The 19,008-nt window shown below is 43.7% G+C and overlaps 1 long non-coding RNA gene across 1 annotated transcript; it reads right to left on the bottom strand.

Annotated features, from left to right (window-relative positions):
* Positions 1-15,425: 15,425 nt before the first annotated feature.
* LOC134168598 (uncharacterized) lies at positions 15,426-18,880 on the bottom strand. Its single transcript, XR_009966601.1, has 3 exons — positions 17,932-18,880; positions 16,979-17,087; positions 15,426-15,889 (listed from the first exon to the last, which is right to left on the bottom strand). It is a non-coding gene; the product is annotated as an uncharacterized LOC134168598 (long non-coding RNA).
* Between the last annotated feature and the right edge of the window lie 128 nt (positions 18,881-19,008).

Here is a 19,008-nt window from a genome sequence, read left to right as displayed (position 1 = left end):
TGTTCAACTGGAGTCTCCTTGGGAGTAACTTATCCCATCACCCCTGTCTTTTCCATGGGAGTCCTTGTAAAAAGGGAGTCTCCAGCTTCTTTATAACCACCCTCTAAATACTGGAACATGGGAGAAGGTCATGGGTCAGCCTTCTTTTCTGCAGGCTGAACAGTCCCATCTCTCTCAGCCTCTTCTCATAGGCTGCCCAGTCCATGGATCATCTCTGGGGCCCTTCTCTGGACCCTCTCCAGCCTGTCCATATTTTTTTTGTACAGCAGGGACCAAAACTGAACCCACTATTCCAGGGGTGGCCTAACAAGCACCAAGTAGAGCATTTTAGTATTATAATGAAGACAGTTCAGGTAAGGACTCTAGGATCTTGTAGTGTCTCGCCAAGTTGGAAAAGTATTTGAAACATCATGGCTGTACATCCTTGAGTTCAACCTTTCCAGGATACATGCTTGAGTAAAGAATGTCAAATGTTCCATCCCAGTTAAAGGGTCCTTAGTCTGACAAACTTTAACATAAATGACTTGTTAACAAGTTATCATGTCCTTGAAAATGTACATCAATTCTATGGACATCAACAGGAAAACTGCAGCTTGGCCACACAGGTACTGATCCATGACCAACTGCATGTGGACAAAAAGCAGATACTGTCTTGCTAAGGAAAAAAAACTACCTACCCAGCTAAACCAGAACTAGAGTTTCCTGTACCAAAGGTTGTAACTGGCCCCAAACAATCTTCCTGACTGACAGCCAGCATCACAAAGACGCAGCCCTTCCTGGGAGGAGCAGGTAACTGTCCTCAGCTCTGCCATAAAGGGCCAATACCTCACTCTCTGCAGTCAGACACCTGCCCACCCCAAGCTCATTCCCCTTCTTTGAGTTTTCCCCTACTTTTTATGCTGCATGTACAAAGTACAGACTCATTTTGCACCTTGTATCAAAGCCAAGCAAGGGCCTACTACGGGTATAATGAGAGCATTAGTTTAAATCAACTTACTTCACTTTGAACTAAAAGCAGTCTATAAATGTGCATTCATATAGTATGTACCTGCATAATTACTACCTGTATCTTATCTGAGATAGCACTAGCAAAATATCAGCAGTATTACCATACTGCTGTAAGAGGGAGCCCCTACAACCACCTGTAGCTGGTTCACACATGAACATGTAATCTTACCTCAAATTTCATACATGTAAGAAATCAGTACTAGAACAATTACTTTTATAAATCTTACAGCTTTTCCCCCACCTCTGCTACTTTGGTACACAAGAAGCCTTCCTTATCAGGAAGGTAGGCTGTCAGGTTTGGGGTTTGGGTTTGGTTTTGTCCATCCCAGAAGTCTCTTTCTGTATTAGTACTGATACCACTGCTTGATGCAAGTTTGACAGGACTTCTCACCATATACGAATAGAAGTGAGTTCAAACTTACTGTCCACTCAAAGGGATTTTGTCTCAGCATCTTCAGTAGTGCATCATCTATCTCCTGGTTCCATCGTTCCTTGCAGAAACTAGAATGCTGAACTGTGACCCACCACCACACTGCACTCCTGCTCAGGAGTTTTCAAACCAAGCAAGCATGGCTATCAGAATTAAAAAGCAAACCCCAAATCTCTTACAGCCAGGTTTAATGAGGAACGAGTAAGTGCTGATCAAAAGGCTGCAGATTCTTTTCTAGGCAGGGGAAAGAGGTATCAGAGACTATGCATAGCAACATGTTTTCAGAACAGAGGATATGCAGCTCTTAGAAACATGTCATCAAATGCTTTTCCTCCTCTGGAGAAGCAAGCTCCTGAATCTGAGGTCGTAAAAAAACCCACAACATTTTAATGTTACGTGGTAATTTATGTGGCGACTTCAAATGTGAACCCATCAGGAAACCTGGGGGTGCTGAAACATGTAACCCTACTCATGCTACCTGGTCACTAGTGTTGAGATGATGAGGCATGAGTAACATGCCGTTATTACAGAATACTGGTTAGTGAGCTGCTCTAGTCACACAGATAATCCAGCACTTACCACCCCGCTGATGCTCAGTAGAGCAGCCAACCAGCTCCCCTCTGTGATTTGCCTTTGAACACTGAAGTTGTGTTTACCACCAAATGCTGCCTCAGTTTAGAACCACTCCAGAGTGCTAGTTTCAAAATCCTTTATTTATGACAAATACATTAGTTGAAAGAAATGACAAATCAAATCAGTAGTGTGTGAATTCTTGAAAAGCTGCAACATGCCTTGAAAAAACATTCCTGCTTCATAAGAGGAATATTTCTGAGACATAAGTAGCAGCAAGACAGTGACTGATTCTTGGAAGGCCCTATGGAAGGACTATACTCATGACTTTTAAAGGTTTGAGAAATGAGAGGATGATGTAAATGTTGCACAAAATATTGAGTTTGATGAAAGAGGTATTCAAGAATTAACTGAATGAAGAAGAGTTACAGGAAAATTAGTTAGAACAAACTGCAAATACAGAGACTGAAAAGCATCAATAATGGAAACATGGACATAAGTATGTAGAGCAGCGGTAGGAAGTTCAGTGAAGGAAGCTGGAAAACATACCCCCTTTCCATTCTAACAGTTTAATTGATGTGAATTTACAAACTGGCTTAACACATTTGTCAGTTGTAAAGGGGGGGCTACTGTAGTGACATATTAATGAGAAGGGATAAATGAACATGAATGGAAATATTCAGGAGGTTTTTCTCTCCTGATTTGTGCTCACAATGGCAAATCTTTCAACAACATTGAACAATGTACAGCAGAAACATACGGCTCAGAATAACCTCTGCTGACAAAAAGCTGAACTGCCATGTACAGTTCCATGGATGGAATTCAGCAGAGGCTGAGTTAAGCAAACCTACACAGCTTTTTCCACATTTAAAAACAGAGTATCACCTACCTTGGCCAAGGCCTGCTCCAGCTGTGAAGAGAAATACAGTTTGGACAGATAACACAGTTTAGTCCAAACATCTTCAGATGGACGGCTCATATATATATATATATATATATATATATATATATATATGTATAAACTTCCATTACTAGGAAAAAAATTCTTTAAGAGAGAATCTTCTTGTCATGAACACTGAAAAAAAAGCAACAAACCACCTGAGAAAAAGCACACAGAAACAGAAAGAGGTGAGTTGTTTAATTTATTGGGTGCCTTAAAACGTATTGGAGAAAAACTGTTGGATTAGTATCACACCAAATCAGAACAAAAATAAAACATGGAAGAACTCACCAAAGCCTCTGTATAGCCAAGTAAAATGCTGGCTATTACTCATTAGCATCATCAGGAGGCAGGACATTAATAACTGCTATAAAGCAATAATGAAAATATACAAAATAGTCTTACAAAAACAAAAGAAAACCTAAATCTAAAAATTAGGAGCAGGTTGCTCTGCAGGGAGCTCGCTCAGCCTTTCCTCATAGGTGAGGTGCTCCACTCCATCATCCTTGTGGTGCTTCACTCATCCTTCCAGCATGCCCATGTCTTTCTCATAGTGAGGGGCCCTGAACTGGACCCAGCACTCCAAGTGTGGCCTCCCCAGTGCAGAGCAGAGGGGGAGGATCCCTTCCCTCAACTGCCAGCAACACTCCCCCTAATGCAGCCCAGGATAAGGACACCATTCACCTTTGCAGCAAGGCCCCATTGCTGCCTCATGTCTACCAGCAGTCCTAAGTCCTTTTCTGCAAAGCTGCTTTCCAACTGGTTGTTCTCCAGCATTTGCCAGTGAATAGTTATTCCTTTCTAGGTGCAGGACTTCATAGCTTCCCTTTTCAGTTTGGTGTTGTCGTAGTTTAAACCCAGTCAGGTAACTCGTTCACTCACTTCCCCCCTTCTTTCCCTCCCCCTACTCCCAGAGGGACGGAGAGGAGAATCGAAAAGAATGCAACTCCCACAGGTTGAGATAAGAACAGTTTAGTAACTAAGGTATAACAGAGATCACTGCTGCTACCACCAATAATAACAATGATAAAGGAAATAACAAGGGAAGAGAACACACCACCTCACCACCAGCCAACCGATAACTCGCCCCCCCCAGCCCGACCAAGCTCCGACCGATACCTCCTCCAACCCTGCAGTCTCCCAGCCCTTCCGGCTAACTCCCAGTTACCTCCTGGGCATGAAGTGCTGTGGTATGGAATACCTCTTTGGTCAGTTTGGGTCAGGTGTCCTGTCTCTGCTTCCTCCTGGCTTCCCCTCCTCCCTGGCAGAGCATGAGGCTCACAAAGTCCTTGGCCAAACCAAAACATCATTGTTATCAGCTCTGTTCCCAGGCCGAAAGTCAAAACACTGCACTGCACCAGCTACCAAGGAGAAACATGACGGCTACTGCTGAACCCAGGCCAGGTGTTGTCTTCAAGCCTGTAGATCATTAACGAAGAAGTTGAACAGGACTGGCCCCAGTATCTACCCATGGGGTACACCACTAGTTAATGGCCTCCAAAAGGGCTTTGTTCTGCTGATCACTACCCTCTGGGCCAGCTCTTTTCAAGCCACCTCATTCTGTGTTCATCCAGATATACCTCATCAGGTTTACTATGAGGATCTTATGGGAGACCATGTCAAAGGCCTCACTGGAGTCCAGGTAGAAAATACAGCACAAATGTCTCAAGACAGTTCATTAAATCATTGTATTTATTAAAGCAAATGGCTAAAGAAAAGCAAAACTAGAGAGCAAGTCTGCTAGGCCCTATTCATAGAAGTAACAGAGCCCAAGCATGATTCAGTTAAGTATTACAACACTGAAAATTGATCTCAAATTCACTAATTATAAATTGCTCCAGACTATAGCAGGAGACACCCATCTCACACGGTGATACCTGAATTTGTGTGCTTTAAGCTGAAACCCTTTACGCACCTTACAGCTCAAGAAAAAGCAAGCTGTCAATTCCAAACGGCACGCAGAAGGGCACCAGTGCATTACCAAGAGTCAGCAGGCACTGAACACCCAGGCACAGGGACAGGCCCAGTGCTTCTGTCAGAAGCAATTTCTTGAGCTTTAACAACAAAGTGGTCTCTACAGTGGTAATCTAAAGAGATTAGATACACAAGCTCCTTTGATGTTGTAGCCAAGTCTTTCCCATTGAGGTGTCTCAGAGCAATGCTGTAATACTTCATTTAATAAGACAACTTGGTAACAAATCCCCTCCTTAGCACACACACATATTACAGTAACAGTCCTGAAACATAAAGACTCTCAGCTGCTTTACCCCCTTTGGTTTTGCTTTATGAGAATTCTTGCACTCAGTGATACCCAGCTGAGAATGATTTGTCAGTCTAGCAAAAGTGATTTTCAGAGCCCTTGCATGAGGCCAGCACAAACAAGTGTGGTCTGGCACAACTCTGCATTCTTTTTTCATATTAACCATATTTCCACTCTCTGAAAGGACAGGCAGGAGCAAGCAAACACGCCTCTGGCCATTTCCCAGCAAAGAAACAACATTTACAAGAGTCGAAGTTATTTAATTTCACTTGTTTTGGAAGGACAAAAACCCAACAACAACCACAAACATGAGTTTCAGGTGGTCTTCGGTGGATACCGCTGTTCCGAGGGCACAAGCAAGGTAAGCAGTAGACTTTCCTCCATAGATGTTTGCCTACATTGGCCTCCTCATCTGAGCAACTCAAATATTATCACAACCCTGGGAAAGTAACACCTCATTAATTTGGGGAACCCGAAGTAAATGCCAGGGTAATTGTTATCTGGCTAAAGCAGTCTCAGAACTACAGAAGCTTCTTTTGGGAGAACTGAGGCAAGAGTGGATGATACTATTTCCCTTTCTCTGCTCCTTCCACTACCTCTCAGAGGGAGACTGTACAAGAGACTGTTCAGAGACAGGGGTTAGGAAACTGCAGCAAGTTCTCATATAGAAATGAGGAAAGAAAGACAAAAAACAGGTAAAAGTAATGCTTTAAGGGTCATTAATGACATGCTTTCAGTCACATTTCTTCTAACACTTCACTTAATTAAACATGCCTCAACAAATGGTCACATAAAGTGTCATGTTTTCTGCAAGACTTTATCTGGGTTAGAACCCCTCTGACTCAGCAAACTTTTCAACTTCCTAATGATGCTAAATCAGAAACCACAGCAATAAAAAAAAAGAAACAGGATAGAAAGAGGCAGGGGAGGGGAGAACAGGAGATCTGCAACTAACCTTCAAGGGAAAAAAACCCAGTTTGCTATCTCTGCTACAGCTACCATAGTCAAATAGGTATTAATTTTTGAATAAATAAATTTTAAAAAACTATATGAGTATTTCTCAGGAAAGCTATTGGGAAATAAGAGAATTTGCAAGAAATGAGAAATAAACGGCTCAAAGCAAGCTATGCATACAGAAGGTCAATAAAAGCGAACACAAAATGCAAACTTCCCCCTACATCAAACTTTTATACATTGCAAAATGTAACTCAAAGAATTAATTCTTTGCCTCAGCTTTTCAAAGGGGAGGAGGAAAAAAGACAGCTAATGGGAATGAGCAACAGAAAATGGCATTACCTTGCTGGAGGTACAGAAAACTTCAAGAACCCCATTATCCCCAAGGAGATTCTGCAGAATGTCTACCCTAGAATTTGGAAGGGATGGCACACTAAATCCCAAATCCAAACATAAAAAATACTTTAAGAAATCTTTCCAGTGTAGTTACAGCATAAGTTGTATCAAACTGCTTGCTCACACCTTGGCCTCTTCCAAATATCATGGTTTTTCCCCTTACAGTTCTGGACTTTTAGCACAGTACCTCTTGAATGGTGCAATAATCACTTTACCCCAGCCCCTGTTTAAGTTATATGGCCCCACTCTGGAAAACATACCTCTTTCCCAGAACCTTCCTGCTTTTCCTTCAAGCAACCCAGTAAATTCCTTCCTCCCCTTCACCATGTGGTTATCACCCCCCAGTATCTCACTGCATTGAGCTGCTTAATACCATTCCCATCAGCTGCAAGAAAGAGGCACCAGGGTGGAAGCCAGGATCCCAGCTTTCACCACACTCCTTTGTGATTATCTCACCATCTCTTTATCCAACAATGTTAACTGAAGCACCCACTGCAATATTTAGTTACTGCAGAATGCTGATCACATTTTACTCCCTTATTTCATCAAGCATTCAACGTCCAGTTAAAGTGAAGAAAAATAAAATACAGAAATTGAGATGAGAAGCCTCATCTCCAGCCTTTCCTCCTCTAACCAGGATGCCCAATGCTTGGTTTGCCAGTTAAACGAGCAGGTTTTCACTTGCCTGTTACTGCTTACAGGAAGGATGCTGAATGAGGCCATCTCACCTGGGTTGTAGAAAGCAACTGTGGTGCAGAAAACCGGCAAAACTTCCCAAAATAAGAACAGAGCTGCTAAATTTTCGTATTATCTCCAGTAACTATTCTTCTTTCATTTACATTTACATTTATAAGCCCTTTCTATTCTCCATCACATGCTGAACTTTATAAGCTAGAAAAAAAAAAAAATAGAGCTTCTATTCAAAATACAATGTATGTTTCAGAAATTTTCCTAACACTTCAGCAGCCTGCTGGCACAACCAGAAATGTCAGTTTTCAGACATGACCACCTCCAAACTGAAAAAGTATAAAAGCCTAGAAGTCTGATAGTATTTGAGGATTTCTATTCTATGCCTGACACATTTTGCCCCTCATATAACAGCCCAAGTCACACTTGTGTTCCCACAGATTCCAAAGTCTATGACAAGTGAAAATGTCTTTCACTCTCTGTCTCACTTCACCTTGTTAACTGTACTTGCAACTAAATGACCTGAAGCTTTTGCATTCCCCAGATACACTACCACCAGATGCCTCAAGCAGGGAACACACCCATGTGTTGTGAAAAGAAGAAAATTCATTAGGTGAAATATATTCCCAGAATCCCAGGGAGAAAGCCGTACTCCAGCCCAGAGAGGAAAGCAAAAAACTGCCAAGGTCCCCACTCTCAACAAAAACTCTCAAGTCCCAAATCCAGTGATTAGTATAAGAGTGAGCATTTTAGCAAAACGATAAAATGGCTTCCAAGCCCCACTTCAGAGTTGTATGCTCATGTATGACCAACCCTTGAGGTATGGAAATGCAAGAGAAGAACAACCCATGGCAGTATCTATCTCATCATGCATCAGGGTAAAATTTTCTAAGTAAATAACTTGAATACACCAGGTAAGAATTCATAGCTTTCATCTACCTGGTACAGCACCTGAGCAGAGAAACAAGGCCTAGGAAAAGCCTGCCTGCCCCTTCCCACTGTAGCTGGGACACTGAGCAGAGAGCCAGAGGGATAAGGGACAACAGGTTGCAGTGCAAACTGCTGAGCTGGATGAAAACAGACAGCAAACATTTAATCATATTCATACAGATTTACCAAGCAAGGCTTCAGAAAAATCCCTTCTCACCAGCAAGTTTTCTGGGATGTGAAGAAAACTCCTTTTTTTTAAAGAAATGTTGTGGGAGAATTCTATTACAAACTATTCAGCTATGCTGCTAATGCTGCCCTGCAAAATCCACTGACAATCCTGGCTGCACAATCATAGTCAATTCCCGTTTGCCTTCACAGAAAAGCTGCAAAATCTGGTTCGTGTGTCCTACCAGTACGCTGATGTTTTCAAGTACTTTTTCTGGCATTACCTCACTAAACAGTACAAAAGGATTCAGTACTTCTCTGATGCTTAGTACATCTTAGTTCATATCAAGAGAAGGCTCGGGGGGACCTGATCGCTCCCTGCAACTGCCTGCCAGCAAGATGGAACCAGGAGGGGCTGGGCTCTGCTCCCAAGGAACAAGGGATGGGACAAGAGGAACCGGCCTCAAGCTGCCCCAGGGCAGGTTTAGATGGAGCTGAGGAACAATTCCTGCCCCAGAGGGTGCTCAGGCATTGGAACAGGCTGCCCAGGGCAGGGCTGCAGGCACCATCCCTGCAAGCACTCACGCACCGTGGAGACGAGGCCACAGTGCCACGGGTTAGTGGTGGCCTTGGCAGTGCTGGGCAATGGTTGGACTGGACGATCTCGAAGGGCTTTTCCACCCAGCTGATTCCATGATTTCGCGATTAATCCGCCTGCACGCAGCGACCATCCTCACGGCTACCCCCGAGGGGGGGAGGCTCCGGGGCGCTCTCGTGTTGCCAGAAGCGCAGGCAGCGGAGCCACCGGCCCGACCGGGTAGCCGCCACGGGGCACCGGCTCCACAAGCAGCCGGAGCCCTGAAGCTGTTACGGGTAACGGCTCCGGCCCGACACCGCCACGTGACGCACGGTGAAGCGGCAGCGCCGTCTACGCCGGCAGCGGGCGCGTCTCGGCCGCGCTGACCTGACCGCTCGCGGAGCCGTAATGCTAGAGGCCTCGCCGCGCACGGACGGGGTCCCGGGGCTCTCGCCGCGCAGGGGCCGCTGTTCGCTTTCCTCGAATTTCCTAGTGGCTACGGGCAGTTCTGAGGCAGTTCCGAGCAAAGCCGAAGGAGGAGGGAGCAAGGAGCGGGCAGGGCTGAAGGCTGCGAGCGCGGCGCGATGTGTTTTTCTTCATCACATCCCAGTGGATGTCCAGCTACCCGGTTTGCACTGTGGATTTCCCAGTCTAGTCACAGGTTAAGGCTGAGTTACCTGATCACAGGAGCCTTAGGTCAGTTCCCACACTCTTCCCGGGAAGGAAAGGATGGCAGCGGGAGCTGATCACTCTGGTGAGAAACGAGCAAACAGCAGCAACAAAACCAGTACAAACCACACCCGCCCCCACGTGCTGGTACCCGAAAAGTGCTACTATACAAAAGATCTTGACAATAGTGATTCTTCCTCTTTTATTCCCCATCTGGCCCATTAATTTAAGGCAGTTTCATAAAAAACAACCACACATACAAAAAACAACGCAAAACGAAACAAACAAAAACCCAAACCAAACAACTTATAATAGTGAAACTGTACAAGACTACATTCATGGTCCCACTCCCGTAATTCCATTCAGATGCTGGTGTTGCTTATTACAATAATGTTGGATTTCTCCACAGTCACAGTGGGAAGGGAATGGAACAGGTAAGCTCATTATCTGTCAGCAAGGCACAGCAATCACAGGCTGGAGACACAGCACGTGTCCACTGCATCAAAAAGCAGCTCAGTGCTGAGCGCCAGTTGGTACCTGCAACTTCTTGATACTGACTTGGAATAAAATCAGGAAGATCTGTTCAAACAACTTCAGGCTAGATAGGTAGAAGGGAGAAAGCGAAGCTGCACTTAACCCAGATCATCTAATAAAATAAAGTGTCTGGAACAGATCAAACCCAGAAGTGGCAGACAAGATTAGTCACAGGTCCTTAGTCAAAAAGAGCATTCACCATCGTATTATAACAGAGTCCAGGGGATCTGAAACACTAAAGTAAGCAACTCAAAGAACAAGATGAGGTTCTGTTCTGCAGGTCCTGGGTCACCCTCATAGAACAGTTTGGCTTAGAAGGAATCTTAAAGCTCATCCAGTTCCAACCCCTGCCACAGACAGGGACACCTTTCACTACACCAGGTCTCTAGTGTGGTGACAAGGCAGGTCTGAGGTCAAACGGGGAGGTCTGGTCTGCTGATGGTGACCATCAGGCACAGTGATAGCAGGGCAGGTCCATAAGAACAAGGCAGGTGTGAGATCAAGCTGGACAGTCAGCCATGGGTTGGAGTCCACATCTGTGGGGGTCATGCCCAGGCACAGGAATGACTGTTGCTGGGCTGGACACCAGTACCTCTATAGTGTGGCTCAGGCAGGACAGAAGGGCCAGGTTTGAGCTGAAATGGAGATCCTGTGCCCATGGGAAGAAGGTTTGTGTAAAGGCTCTAGGACAGACTGGTGAGGGCCATTAAGATATACTGGTACACTCAGGACCCTGATACTGACACTGGATGCTCATGTTTAGTCTCTGCTCTTCCTGTGTTTGTCCTCTGGCTATTGTATGAAAATGTCCTTCCCATGTGAGAATTACGTCACTGTCACTGTCACTGATCTCCATTTCTAAAATGTTGTGAGCTCTGAGGCTCAGATTCTAACTCAGATATGGATATGGTTAAATAGTTTTAGGGAAATTAAAAAGATACCAAGGAAGGCCAGAAAGCATGACACAACATGTGCAGTGGGATCACACACCATCTAGAAATACAAACTAGTGAATGAACTTTGTTCAGGGCAAAACACAAGTCCCTTCTGCAGGTCACCTTTAGTCAGAAAACAAAGATCTCCTCAGCTTATCCAAACAAGAAGACAGTGGGGCCTGTTGCATCTTACCCTCAAAACCACTGACAATGTCCAAACTTGCCTTCTTTCCAGTTTCTCTTCTAGGAAACTGTTAATTCCTCACAGCTAGAAAGACCCCCACCAGCCAGCATATTGCTGTAGAAGGCCAGTGGCAACTGTCTTTTATAAAGAACAAGCACTAACCTCTTGTCTGGTCTGAGCAATGGCACAGATAACACCTTCAAACAAGAACAAAGACAATTCAATTACAAGAAAAAAAGTGAAACGATTAAGTTACTGACAACAGCACTATGAGTAAAACCAATACCTTTCCAGTTTGTACTTCCCTCCTAACTTGCTAACAACAGTTCTTGGTCAGTACAGTGGACAAAGAGAAGTTAGGTCCCTGAAGCCTTGGAGGCGTACTAAGGGAGTGAGGACATGGTAAAGACAAGCTCCTATCAGGCCAGATTCTCATGATGTGATCCAGCCTGAATAAGTCACTGATGAGAATGGTTCTGAGCAACTGTCTTCCTGGCCACAGATTCCACCTTGTCCAGTTAGAGGCAGTGGTCCTTTGAGCACAGGCTGTCATTTTCTGCCAGCCCAAAGGAGAGACATGAACACCAGTGTCTTGGAGGCAGTGTCAATGTCTTTCTCCTGTATTTTTGCCAGGTTCATCTGTGTTACACAAACAAAAATCTGGAATTGGACTGAGGACAAGACAGCCTTGGACATGCATCCCCATGTTCTAATACGTTTTTTTTTCCTTTCCTGCCAGTTGTGCCAGTGCCCTAGCTTGCAGAGCCATTAATGTGAACTGGATCAGGAAACAGTGCCAAAGTTTAAAACCAAAAATCCATTTAACAAGGTTTAAGGTGAAGTGGCCAATGTACAAATGCAGGTGTTGGAAACAGAAGAATTCCAATGAAATACAGGATGTAATCCAGTACATACCAATGGACAGCATCTTTATTATTGTGCATCACCCATGGAAAGCCAGTAGTATTTTTCATGGAATAATCATACTTTAAGCAGCTTCCTCAAGTTCTGGATGAATTTGTTCTCTCAGCCAATTATTCTGATCTGGTTTTCCTACATTGATTTACAGCTTATGTATAATGCTGGCATCTTAGCTATTCAATTTCTTCTTCATTTTCACTATTCTTCCCACCTCTGGTAAGCCTGCGTGCTGCAGCAACAACCAGAAATGGAAGTTTTGTGGCTTCACTTTCTCTCCAGTTGTGTGGCTTACTTGCATAAAAGTGGTTTTATATGTGCCAATTTTACAAGAGAAATCACTTTACGTAAAATTCACCAAAATGACTTGATGCCACAGCATCAGTTTCATTCATGTATCTGCCACTGCTGCTGTTACTTGACTCATGAAGGTGAATGTGTGCGCAGTTTACTATGCACATTTACAACTTTGCAGATGAGAACACTGAATGTCCCTAAGCAAAAGGCAAAAAAAGAGTCACTTTGCCAAGTAGTCATAAACTGTTAAGATCCAAGTGTCAATTTTGTGGCACTTCACAAATCTGTGTTATGCAATGCCCTCCTAAATGCTGTTTGGATCCTTGACAGAACTTCTGGTCAGGGTACTGCCCAAACTGGACTTCACAGAAATATTCCAGCACATACCTGATTAACAACTTTGATTAACAACTTTGTGCACTGCGTTGCTTCCTTAGGAGAGCAATGCAGCAAAGCTCTCCCTGCAGCTGCACAGCAGCTTTTACCCCTTCTTACATTTCTTATCGCAGAGGTGCTCCCAACAACACTGACGAGCTTTGGCCAGTGGTGGGTCCCTTACCAGCCATCTAGAACTGGCTTCATCTGACAGGGGGAAGCTCCTGATGCCTTCCTACAGAAGCCAACTCTGCAGCTTCCCAGCTACCAGAACCTTGCCACATAAACCCAATATACACCACAACCAATACCCAATATACCATTACTGATCACACACACATTTGTGCTGTGTTAGGTTCAGCTCAGTGTATCACCAAGTTGCAATACAGATCCAGACAAAATTCTCTAGGATACAAGTAGCAAAGTCTCTTGTACTGGTGTGAGCAGGATGAGTGGCCTGCCCACCTTTTTATGACACTCTTGGCCTCATTTGCTGCTCAGAGTGCTGAAATCTAACAGCTGTAGCAACTGCTACAATCTGAAATCAAGTTCATTCCATTCACACTCTTTCACACTCCCCCTGTGGCATCATGTCATTAACACAGATTATAAGCAATCTGGGGCAGCAGATGTCTCTTTACTACTGTCTCTGTGTGAAGGCAGTTAGCACAAAAGAGCCCTGGTGAAGATGCTGGTTACAAACAGTAATTAGCTAGCTGCATTACTAAACTAAACCAGTGTAACAATGCATACATGCATTACAATTAGTAAAAAAATCAAACAAATGAATGCAAAGGCTGAGGATTCTTTAAAAACAATCAATATTATCTTGGAAGTAATACAGAAAATAGCCAACCTTCAGAATAAAAAAAAAAGCAAAACTTTGTAACCAATGACAGACTAGAAAGATGCAGATAATACCATCATGTTAGAATGTACTTTACCATAAAGTACAATGGGACAAAAACCTTAGCCCAAGCCCCACACTTGAAAAACACTAATACAGCAAATACCGGATGGAAGTAAGATACGATATACTGAAACTGTGAGATCAAGAGGAACAACCTTGAGAGCCAATAAATCAGCATTGTGACGAGTGGCTATTAATCCAGTCAGATCCGTCATTATCTCAACCCCTCTTGCCCCACGTTGGGTGCCAAAAAGAACTGTCGTGGTTTAAACCCAGTCAGGCAACTTGTTCACTCACTCCCAGTGAGTGGTGCTGGGCTGACAACAATCGAGGCCCCCTCCCCCCCACCGGGGCTCTCCCCTTCCCTGCTCCTGGAGGAACGGAGAGGAGGATCGAAAGAGTGCAACTCCTGCGGGTTGAGACAAGAACAGTCCAGCAACCAATGTACAACACAAATCACCACCGCTACTATCAACTACCACAATGATAAGGGAAAATAACAAGGGAAGAGAATACGATACCACCGGCCAAGAAAAGAGTCCCACCCCGAAGCCCGTGTCCTTCCGGGTAACTCCCAGTTACCCCCCACCCCGGGCATGACGTGCTGTGGTATGGAATACCTCCCTGGCTAGCCCGGGTCAGGCGCCCCATCTCTGCTTCCTCAGAGCTTCCCCTCCTCCCTGGCACAGCATGAGCCTCACAAAGTCCTTGGTCAGGATAAACATCACTTAGCAACAACCAAAAACATCGGCTTCACCAACACTGTTCCCAGGCTGGAAGTCAAAACACAGCACTGAACCAGCTACCACAAAGGAAAAACATGACTGATACTGCTGAACCCAGGACACCTCTTTTAGACCATTAGGAATACCCTTATTGAAATCAGCCATTCTAGGTAACTTTTGCTCAGGAGTGCAACAGAAACTGCCTAAGGAGATGTCAAATCTACTCAAATAATGTTCACAGACCTTGGAATAGCACTGTAATTTTGGTGATGTATTTGTGTACACATAGTGAACCTAAAAGTGTCCAGTTTGATAATCAAATTTTTAAATCTATTTTGAAAAGATGGAGCAAAGGCAGCCCACAAATGCAGGTTAAATGACAGGGAGAACTAAAAAATGAGAAATTTTAAAATGTTCACTTTATTTAATAAAGATAAGATTGAAGGGTAATGTGTTTATTTTAATTACTGAGAAATACCTTAGTCAAATACAGGTTATCAGACTCACTGCAAAATGAACTAGATTAAACACAGGAAGCTGAAACAGAACACTGATGGAGTTTGTTTTCATCATAAACTCTATGAAGGCAAAAGTCATTACACTGGGATTTTCCTCAAGTAACAAATATCCAAGATGAATAATTAAAATAAGACCTTGCCTGCTGATAGAACCTAGACCAAAGTTCACATGGATTTTAAGTTCCTCTACAGATTAGACTCTATTACAAATCGATATTATTTAAGGAATAATAGGAAGGAAGCCACACACCGAAGCCTTGTGGAATTTTTTTTTTGTGAAACGGTCTAGATTTAACTTTCTGGGGGAGGGAGGGGAGAGTTCAACAATTCGTATTACAGTGTTGTACAGGGAAAAGCCCCAAACTCACACTGAAACTCCTTTCCTTACAGCCATGTTTGGTTCAGCTCATTCTGAATCTGATTTTCAGACTAGGAATGCTATCTGTAGGTGGTCTGGATTTAGCTGCAATTCACCTTTCTGGTTTTGAAGGTCTGAATTGCATCCATGGACATATTAACAAGCCCTCCAAAGACTATGAAATGAGCATGGGATGACCAACCCTGATGTAGACACCTATGCAACAGTCACCAGTGTTCAGTCTGATAAATTCTGCCTTCGGTATCTGTATCATAACCAAGACGCTACCAGAAACCTGCTCACTTTTTTGGGCCTCAAAAAAGATCCACTGCAGTTTACTGATGCCAGGAAAGATACTTTATCTCAAATATTTAAATAATCAAATAAAATTCTACACTCACTAGTGTGCAAAATTGTTCTGTCCACAAGGAGAGCAGCCAAGGAACTGATGAATCATCACCTCGATAGAGCTGCCTCAACCATGAATGTGTTTGCCTTCATGGAGTTTCTTCCTTCCCTACTGTCTATGCATCTCCATCTTCTAGCATCCTACAGCATATCAATACAAAGGAGAAGAACTGAAGACACAGTGGCTGAATAAAACAAAATAAATCCATACAGCAGCTGTACAGCAGGCCTGAAGTATTCCTTCTAGGAAGCCAGATTCTGGCCCAAGTATCCCAAACTCCAGTGTGAAGTTATCTGTTCTGTCATCCAGGAGATCCAAGAACCACAAGGAATAATCTAAGGCCAAGCTTTAGGCACAAAACTCTGTATTGTAAGAATGAAAAAAAAAAAAAAAATTATCATAAATGGAGCATAAATTTGAAAGACATTTTATGCGTAAGAAAGAAGGAAATGAAGGTAAAGATCATAGGGCAGGAACTGTATGTGCAAGCACATAATGTAAAGAAACCAAATAATAGATAAAGTGATCTCTTCAGGTGCATGCAGATTTGAGAAAAATGTCTACTGGGAGTTTGCTAATAGCATCAGGTTTATATCCATATAACAGTATTAGCAGGTATTAAAAGATGAATAATGCTACTGAGAATTATGAAAACCCTTAACTTCCCAGCCACAGACTGGAAAAGAAGACGACAGTTACAACGGCTGGGCCTCAGGAGCCACACAGGGAATAACCAACAACCTCGCACAGAATAATCCCAAAACCAGCAGAAAGATGTGCACTTTAAATTTTTGGTTTGCTAAGGAAGATTTTATTGTAACTCTGACCATAAAACCAACCCAACACACAAGCTTCCATTTGAATGTTTCAGTTTAAATTAATTGGAAGGATGAATAAAACAGGCCTGTATCCAAGCTGCTCACTTATAAAAGGAAGAAATTCTGACAAATTAAGAGATGAATGTAACTAGTCAGACTTATGAGCTGAATAAGAATGGACCTTGGCATTTCTTTAAGGCAAAGCTGCTAAAGCTGCTTTTTCAGCATTGGCAGCAGCAGAGTAATTCAGGAAGTGTATCCTAGGCTGTGCTCCTGTCTGCAGGTCTGACATGCATCGTTCTTCAATTCTTGGAGATGCTGCACTAGAACTGTAGTGCCAGTTATGACTGAACTGCTGGTAACCAGTCAGGGAAGGAATCACCTGCATCTCTGTAAGAGACCTTTACTTACCATGTCAGTCTTCTTTGTACTAGTGGTAAATGGTCAGATGCCACAGACTCAAAGACAAGCAGGATGCAAGTGACACACACAGCCGTTCTTGTCTTTTGCCACAACCTGCCTACATTATCAAGACAGCACAGAAGGTTCAGATCAGCTTGTGGATGAAAAACAGTCAAAGCAGGACCTGAGCAAGAGATTGGATATAATGTTAGCTAAATGAAAGTATTCTGGAAAGCTTTCTTTTACATATATGCTTCTTTTGCTGAAGGTTCATACAACTGGAGCAGTCAATGTGTAGTTTAGACATATTACCAAACTCCCAGACATAAGTGGCTTTAAAGAAAACTCCCATTAAATATTAGGGGAAAAAAAAAAGCCCAAACAGCAAAAAAACAAACCACCCCCCCCACCCCCACCCCCCCGAAAAAACAACCCCCACTGTGAAGGCGTCAAGCACAGGAATAGGAATCACAGAGGCCGTGGGATATCTGGATATACTCAAAAACCAAACAAGCAAGGCACTGAGTAACTTGATTTAATGAGTTCTGCATGGAGTAAAGGTATTGGATCAGATGACTCTCAAGAGATTCTTCCAACCAAAATTATTCTGACCTTATTCTATTACTTCTTTCTAAAGCTATACTCTCAGATAACAGCAACAATGAATAAATTTCTCCTCAAGGATTCAGTCCTGTCCCACTGCATGATGACTTGGATTAACCAATCAGACATTAACTTTACAGAATACTGTAAAATAGTTCCTCAGCAGCGTGTTAACCACAAGAACATCAAACTGACCAAGTATCCTTTGCGCTGGCTTCTATTTGGATAAACATCCAAATTCTAAATTGTGTGCACATAGAATATGCAAAAATCATCTGATGGCCCAGATTGTGAGAGACTCTCATAATCATCCCAATAGCACTATGGAACTTTGTCTATCAGACACTGCTTACACTTACTTGTACTTCAAAACATATGTCTTTGATCTTGCCTTTTCCAACACAGATAGCAACCTGCACATTAAAATCAAGAACTGAACATAAAAGCCTTATAAAAGAAAAATATTCTGGGACATACACAATTATACTTGAGAGGAAGATAAATTAGTCACAAATAATACACTACTGGAAAGCAGTTACTTGAGGCTGAAATCACTGAAAATTTAAGAAATTACAGGGCATTGTCCTATATGTAGTGATGCCCATCCACCCTGCATTCCCTCTCTCCTCCGCTGTTAGAGACCCTAAAAGGTGTGAGTCCTGAAATCTTGAACTACGTACAGCGAGTGGAACATTTTAAATGTAATATTCCTGCTCCAGTTTCTTTCCTCTGAAATAGGGATAATCACACCATCACAGCTCAATTGAGTACCAAGAAGTTAATTGCTGTTTGTGAAGCATTCCGGTAGGATACTGATGAACAGCATAGCGACACCTGTGTGGAAGTTAGTAACTCCATTCAACGTGGTGTGTAAGTGGCATGTGGTGAATAAAGCCCAGGGCAACACAGTAGAGGATGATTAAAAGCAATATTGACTGGTTCCCCCCTCAGCAGGCTCTCTCCGTCTTTCACACCGAGTGAAGCAAATTCCTATAGGAGAAACAGCCCACAACTACGTAACTGAAGCCTTTACCATCATGCTTACTGACAAACCCAGAGGACACCTCCTCTCATCATGGCCCCTTAACATTACCTTTTATAATGTACGCACTAAGTTATCGTACAAGCGCGCGGCCTGCAGCACACAGCGCGGGATGTGCAGGCAGGCGCTAACTGCACACGAACGCCAAGCCACAGCGCTTCCCCTCAGCCACCGGAGGCCGGGTTTCTGCCCGCAGCTCTCCCGTTGCCGCCTGCCCTCGATGAGCGCTGCGAGCGCCGACGGACGGAGGACTGAAAAGCAGAACGAGCACCCACCAGCTCCCGCAAACCGCTGTGACCCCGCTCCCTCCCCGCACCTAGAGCATGGCGCCCGCCCCTCCCGCCGCCGCGGTGCCCGGGCCCGCCAGAACCGGGCTGCCCGGCCTGAGTCACCG

The sequence above is a fragment of the Pezoporus occidentalis genome, unplaced genomic scaffold (genome assembly GCF_034315485.1).
Source record: "Pezoporus occidentalis ecotype Australia unplaced genomic scaffold, CSIRO_AGI_Poc_V1 ctg317, whole genome shotgun sequence".
NCBI lineage: Eukaryota > Metazoa > Chordata > Aves > Psittaciformes > Psittacidae > Pezoporus > Pezoporus occidentalis.
Note: the sequence above shows the minus strand (reverse complement) of the source record. Positions and strands in the feature narration are given on the sequence as shown.